We start from the raw sequence: 7,597 nt of genomic DNA, 5'->3' as shown, positions 1-7,597 counted from the left end.
AGAGGGAGTGGCGGCAGATAAGATAACACGGTGAATTCTATCCATCGATTACTGAGGGATAAGGTTTCACACGGAGCAGAGGGCCCTGGGTTTCCCTTCCCCTAAGTCTGAGGGGAACCTCTGGCGCTTGGTGGAGAGGCTGCCTCTGCCATTTCAGTGACAGTATTTGGGCATGTGCTGGAGTTTGTGTTAAGTTACCGCAATCTGGGGGAAACAAGGAACTCTCTTAATTTCCCCCGCTGTCCTCTCTTCTTCTGGGTAACTTCCAATGGCAATAAACTGTCAGACTCACGAGAGCTGCAATGCCCGCGCCGGAAGCGCTTAACCCCGCACCTGACCCAGATTGCGGCCTGGACTGGAGCCTCGCTGCCACTAACTCACAGTAATGCAATTACAGCCTTCTGGAGCTCCGCTCAGGGTGCCGGGGACTGCTGGCGGTCACGGGGGACGAAACCACTCCCTTTGGGGAGCCCGCACGCGTCCAGAATCTACAGGGAGGGGCGTGGACCGCGGGCTGCCTGGGCGCGAGGCGCGCGGAGTTCAAAGCCGCGCGGGCCGGGTGGGAGGCGCGACCCCGGGACCCGGAGGAGGGGCGCGGGGGCCACGGCAGCCCTCTTCACTCGCCCGGAAAAGAAACAGGCGCTGTCGCAGTTCTGAGCACACGCGTGCCCCTCCCCGGGCCGCCCCCTTCCCCCGCCCTCCTCCCCGCGTAACGGGCCGCGGGGCTAACTTCCCGAAACTTGGCAGAGGGAAATCCTGACCCGGCCGGCACCTCGGGGCGGCGAGCGCCAGGGCGCGCCGGGGACGGAAGTGGGTGGGAGCAGTGGCCGCGCAGCGCCTTTGTTACCGCTCGGGGACCCCGCGGGCCGCCGGGAGCACCCCGTCGCCGCGTCGCGGGAGTCGGCCACCCCTTCCCTGCCCGCCGCCCCCAGCAGGACCTCACAGCGCCAGAGTAAAAACTGACCCCACCTCCGGCCCCGGAGAGGAAAGCGCAGCTGAGTGTCGTAGTGTCGCCGGCCTGAGCCCTACGCTGCGTTCCCTGCCCCTTGACCACCGCGCGAAGGGACGTTCCTCACCTTCCCGAGCTTTCTCCAGACCTCCGGGGGAGGAGTGTCGGCAGAATCGCCGCTTCTCGGAGACCGCGCCTCGCCAGCCCGGACTTGTCAACAGCGCCACCGGCACTCCCCGTCTCCTCTCTCAAAGCGAGGATCGGTCCCCGTCTCCGGGTGATTCACTGTTGCTACTTACCTGGAGGCTCACACAAGTCCCCTCCCTCCGCCGGCCAGAGCAGCGATCCCGCGCTGGCGCCCTCTGCCGGGCCACCAGGAGGGAGCACCCTGGGGACAGAGCGAGGAGCGGCGCGGAGGGTCGGGAACATGGAGCCCGGCCGAGCGCAGGGACGCCCTAAGCCTCCCAAACGGGTCACCCCGTTGCAAAACAGGGGCCACCGCTCTGGGACCCTCTTTGGCCACCAGGCCTGGGCCAGACCCCGGGCGAAGAGAACCAGAGCTGTCCCTGCGCCCCAAGGCACCCACGCGCGCCGAGTCACCCCACTCGCGGGCCAGCAGGTCCAGACCTGCATCGAGGAAGTGTCCCAAGGAAATCGCGATGGCTCGCGTGCACATGTCCTGTTTTAAAACACTGGAAAAGCAGTTGTGCTGTGTGCAAATGTAGTTTGTGTCTTGTATCTTAGTAGCCCTCTTCTGCCCAAATTAAAGGCGCGGAGGGGAGGGCGGTGGCCTGTCACACTCCTCCTCCCCGGGTCGTACGACTAGGAAGAGGCTTGGAGCGAGGTCCAGGTGAAGTTGCAGCGCCGGGAACTATGGGGTCCCGGTCCAGCGGAAGGTCTGGAGGCCGGGTCGGCTTGTCGCTCCCTCTCTGGGAGAAGTGGCTACAGGAGTAACTAACTCTCTTTTTCGCCGAAGTAAATACACTGCCAGCAGTTTAGCCTACCTCCCCCCACCCCATCTGCCCTCAGGTCCTGAAACTTTGGAGGGAACCAGACTGCAGGAAAGAAAACCTACGCGTCCTGCGATGGACCGCGTCCACATTCGCACCCCAACTTCGCGACCCGCTCACCTACTCCGCGCGCCCCTGCGGAGCCGGGGCCGCACAGGCTGTTCTCGCCCACCTGCCGGGACGGCCGCGCGCACAAAGTTCCCCGCGGCGACAGAAGTGGCGGCTGTGGGCCGGGGGAACACACGCGCAGGACCTCGGCGGCTGTCGCACAGTCCCCGCTGTCTCTCGGAGAGGGGCTGGGCAGAGTCTGCCTGGCCCCAAGCACCACAGCTGCAGGAGCAGAGCAAGTTGCAAGACTGACCCGGGCGGACCCGACGCCTCTTCCTCAGACTGCGGGAGCACCAGTCCTGGGGCGGCGGGCGGCGCCGGGTATTAATTGTAGCCCCCGGGTGCCGGCCGCCGGGCGCTCTGAGTGGCTCGGACAGCGCGCCAGGCCTGCGGGGCCGGCCCCACCCACCCCTCCGCGCGCGCCCGTGCGCACGCTCCCGGCGGCTTCGGCTACGGGGCTCCCCGCTTTCAGCCGCTGCGTCCTCGCGGCTGCGGAGGCTGGAGGGCGCCGCTTACCTTAGAGACCCTGAGCCGGCGCTCCGTTTCCACTCAGTCTAGGGATAAAGCCCAACAGCGTGTGCGAACTTTGGAGTCGTTGACACTCTGGGCCAGTTGTCAAGGAGACCATCGTTGCGGGGCCACTCACTATCGTGAAAAAGTCACGTCACCTTCCCAACTGACGGTCTTGACGAAGGACCATGCCCTATCTCAGTGGTTCTCACACATCACAGTTTAGCTAATCAGAATCTTCTAGATTTGTTAAAACACAGATTGCTGCCAACTTCCCACCCGATACCCTTTTTTTGCTTCTTTAATAAAGTCTTCAAGGGACTGAGAATTTGCGTTTTTAACAAGTTCCCAGGTGATGCTGAGAAAGTTGTGAAGACTAAATGAGTTAAGGTTTGCGAAGTACTTGGTAATCTGCTAAAGCAGTAGATAAATTTAAACATGTTAAATCCACTTGTGCTACTTGTCTAAGGAGATAGCTGTTCGCATTTACTTTTCCTCCAAGCTCTTCTTTTCCTCAGAACGTTAGACTCTCCCGTTTTTCTTCTTCAGTATACACCAAGTGTATAAACGCCAGTCAGAAAAGCGAAAGGTTCCGGAGTTTGCTAGGGCCGCAGTAACAAAGTTTCACAGACGAGGTGGCCTAAACAACAGAAATTCATTTTCTCACAATTCTGGAGTCTAGAAATCCAAGATCAGGGTGTGGGCAAGGTCGATTTCTTCTGAGGCTTCTCTCCTTGCCGTGTAGGTGGCCAGTTTCTCTCTGTCTTCACATGGTCTTTCTTTTGTCTTAATCTGCGTCTTAATCTCCTCTTTTTATAAAGGCACCAATTATGCTGGATTAGGGCCCACCCACATGACCTCGTTTTAACGGAATTACCTCTTTAAAAACTCTATCTTTTTAAATACAATCACATTCCAAGGTACTGGGAGTTAGGACTTTAACAGAAGAATTTTTTTTTTTTTCCGAGGAGGGACACAACAATTTAGCCTGTGACAGTGACCTGCACTGTCCCTAAGATACTAGAACAGAAGTTGAACTTCTGCCTTCCCTAGTCCCTGCTCCATCCCTATGCCTCCACTAAAGGCTGGCCAGTAGACTCACCCAAACAGTTAAAGTGCTGTGATTAGAGCTGGAAGGACTTACAATGGAGTAAAGAAACAGCCCTCTCAAGTCAGTTTACGATCCTCTGAAAGATATCAGTATAACACTCCAATCTGAAAATATTAGGAATCTGTCAGGAATTTGGGATCCCTGCCTAGCCAACATTTCAGAAATGGCCTTTTGCCTTTTGCTAATGACTAGGTACAGAGTCACCCTTACCTTCGTCCAGGCTCTGTTGGAGTTATGCCCTCTGCCTCGTACCTCCGTCATTTCCAGAGGCTCCTGAAGGAAGGAATAAATCCACTAGTCTTGTCTTTTTCCTGCTCTCTGTGAGTGCTCTGGTCACATTTACAGCTCAGAGGAGGCAAGAAAGAAAGTGAGGACAGGGCTGTCTGTACTGACCCCACACTAACTAGAGCTATCGAATGACTAATATTCAGCACATCAGTAATTGCCCTGAATTTGGAGCCTTCCCAAGGCTGCATTTCCAGTCTTCTGCTGGTCCTACTTCATATCTTTGCTCGGTGGCTTCATTTAACACCAGGCCAGACCTCTCTCCCCAAGCTCCAAATCAAAGTGGGTATTGCATCCCCATAGGCACTCCTAACTCAGTGTCCATCAGTAAGCTCTTTCCCCAAACTGTGTCCTCCCCCTGCATTTTCTGTCTGTGTAGATGGCACAAACGCCACTCTGGTCATGCCTGCTGGAAGCCTGGGAGTCATCTGAGACCTGGCATGCTTTAATCCACCTGCTACTGTGCCCTTGATGTCTCTCAGAGGCCTCTGCCCTTCTCCGTTTCTACCACCACTGCCTGGGCCGAGGCCCTTCCTTTGTACTGATTTTGAGCACCAGCCTCCTAACTAGACCTGTTGCTCCAGCCTGGCTTCTCAGCCAGCACCCTCCACATTGCTGAGTTGAAAGGGCCATTTCTTTACTAGATTTTAAGTCCTTCCCGCTCTAATCACAGCACTTTAACTGTTTGGGTGAGTCTACTCACCAGCCTTTAGATCTTTCAAAACTAGAAACCTGGTTCAGCTCTCAATGGATTCCCTTTAAGTTTCAGGAGAAAATTCAAGTTCCTTTTCTCGTCTCCCTCCAGAGGCTCATTTCTGATCAATCTCCATTAAATCATGAGCTCCTAGCGGAAAAGAACCTTATCCTGTTTATACGTCTGAAGCCTAGATTAGACTTGAGCTCAAAAAAAGAAAGTTGGCTTTAAGGAATGAATTAATTCTTAGAAATTCACACGATCTTGTAAAACTTAGGCTTTATTTGCAAATACTTTATTTGGAGCAATCTTCACTTTTCTGATGATACTTTGTGAACACTCTTAAGTCATCTTTTGTTTAAATTATAGGTTCATCCTTTAGAATCTCTAATTAACTTCTATGCTTCCTAAATATCCAGAGTTCCTTTGAGTATTTCAAACTGATAGTTATGAAATCAATTTTGAGCATTTTTGTTTTATGAAATATAATTAGATTTTAAAATACTCAAAGACATCCTACTTGGCAAGAAGTAGGTATAGTTTTCATGAAACATTTTTTTCTGGTTAACTGTATTTGTGAGTTGTGTGTGTGTGTGTGTGTGTGTGTGTGTGTGTGTACAAGGGTTGTTGTGTCAATCAAATTTATTCCTTCCTGTGGGTCATGATCAAAAAGCCAGAGCAATACTGTCTTGGGCAGTAGTGGAGCTGTGCTCACCTGAGGACACACATTTATGGAGATATTGAAGGGAGTGGGCATTAAGCAGAGAACATTTTCTGGAAAGAGAAATCTCGAGCCCGTCTTTTAATCAAGGAATTGGCAGGATGGAGAGTGAAATACAGTCCTCCCTCTGCACATAGTAGGTGCCTCGTAAATGGTTTTATTGACTGGTGTATGCACAGAGATGGGTGAAAATGTGTAAGATGTATTTGGGATGTTCTCTTGACTGGAGTCTGTCAGGGAATAAGAAGAAATGAAATCAGTAACACAGACAAGATGAGGGAAGCCTGGTTTGTCGCCAGACATTGCTGGTGTTCCCTGAGGTTCACAAACATGAGCAAGACGTGCAGTGACATGGAATTCCTCACCCGGCTTCCACCAAATGTCCCAAGATGAAAAGTATGGTATTAAGTTAACCTTTGCTGAACTAAAAGTATCACTTGCTTTGTGATAAAGTTGAAGATGTAAGAAACTCAGAGCCATCTGTGCTCTTGAGTGCTCAAGAAATACGATCAGTTCAAAAACTGAATTTTCTAATTTCCGATAGTCCACAAATCTGGAAAACCTAGTGAGAGAGGGGCAGGAATGAGATAGGATTATGTAACAAAAGAAAATAACAAGCAAGCAGCCCTTACAAAACTATAACCTTGAGAGTTATGCCAAGTATTTCCATCCATTATTAAATGCCTTCAACCAAGGAACCTAGATCCAGCCCACAAATATTTAGAAGGCGATGTTCTCACTCCCTAGTCTAAAGTTTAGAATCTGTAAAAGAAGGTTGCCATGTAAATAAAGAATACGTATTATCGCTACTATATATTTTTTTTCATCGCTTAAATCATTCATGTCTGAGTAGATTAGAATAATGAAAATTTGGGCCAGCAGAATACAGATAAAATTTTTTAAAAAGAAAGACAGATGGGGAGGACCAGAGATAGCCAAAATTATAATAATAAAAAAAAATTGTAGAAGACAACTTTTCTGCTCCCCTGCGTCTAAGTAGAAATGCACTTGGCCATGAAGATTATTATAGAATAACATTTTATCATGGAAGATGGACAAAATCTGAAAGAAATGAGACTGTGGCAAGAATGAGTTTTAACGAAACTTTAAAATAGGTTCCAGATTCTCTTCTTCAGTTTTTGGAAAACACACACACAAACACACACACACACACACACACACACACTCACATGCACACAAGGATAGGTTGGCAAAAAAACGTGTTTTTAAAAAAATTCTTGGAGGAATTTTCTTTGATATTATTTTACAACATTGGCCACGTCTCAAGCATCTAAACTAAACTAGATGGGTGTCAATGGAAAACTTTTCCCCTAAATCCAGAGAAGATCCTTCAGCTATATTTTATCTTTGACTTCTTATTCTGTGTAATTTTAAAATTAATAAATCCTTCTTTAATATCTTTAAAATGAGCAATAGTTTGGGTACCAAGAAGAATGTATGAGTGAAGGTTCTAACAAAAATTGAAAATATAGATAAGGCAGAAGTTGCTCATCTCCTTCAAAATAGTGGCTCTAGGAGGCTGTGTAGTTATTTCCTTTACGCTCTGCTTATTTTGGCACGGCCAACATTTTTTGGCTATGAAAATTGGTGGTAAACCTTCCTCTACTATCTACTTGATTTTTGCCTACTCTCTGCCTCACCTGTCACTTCCTCCTTCCAGCTTCCTGTTGGCTGAAGCCTGTTTTCTAGTTAACACTAAAGTTCACTTCCTCTTCATTCTCTGAGGGTTGCAGAGCCAGCCTGCTTGGGTTCAAGGCTATGTTACTTTGGATTGGTTATTTACCCCCACTGTTCCTCAGTTTCCTCACCTATAAACTGGAGGTAATAAGAACACGCCCTTCTGAGGACTGTTGTAGTGAACTTAGGATAATACTTCAAACACAGTAAGTGGTTAGCAAGTACTGACTATCGATATAACCGGTTACAAGTGAAAGCTTCAACCATCATTCTCGCAGGTAATCACTTATTTGAATGAGAACCACTTCAGACTTGCTCAGTGTTGTCAGCAGTCTGTGGATGATGAGATGGCCCCTTCGTACCTCATCACAAGCGTATCACTTGTTTTTTGCAACAAATTTTTGTTGAGCTTCTCGGGCCCTGTGCCAAACACTAAGTGAAAAGTTACAGACTGCCATCTTTGCATTCGCGATAACAAAGGGAATTATTTGTGATCACCAAGGATGAAGTC

At 49.7% G+C, this 7,597-nt stretch overlaps 1 protein-coding gene across 1 annotated transcript in view; it reads right to left on the bottom strand.

Moving 5' to 3' along the window:
• SVIL (supervillin) overlaps positions 1–1,272 on the bottom strand; it is a 202,954-nt gene extending 201,682 nt beyond the window's left edge. Inside the window, exon 1 of the mRNA XM_025041258.1 lies at positions 1,077–1,272. The gene's annotated coding sequence lies outside the window, so the exon portion shown is untranslated. The remainder of the gene's footprint in view (positions 1–1,076) is intronic.
• Between the last annotated feature and the right edge of the window lie 6,325 nt (positions 1,273–7,597).

This window comes from Pteropus alecto, unplaced genomic scaffold (assembly GCF_000325575.1).
Source record: "Pteropus alecto unplaced genomic scaffold, ASM32557v1 scaffold269, whole genome shotgun sequence".
Classification (NCBI taxonomy): domain Eukaryota; kingdom Metazoa; phylum Chordata; class Mammalia; order Chiroptera; family Pteropodidae; genus Pteropus; species Pteropus alecto.
Note: the sequence above shows the minus strand (reverse complement) of the source record. Positions and strands in the feature narration are given on the sequence as shown.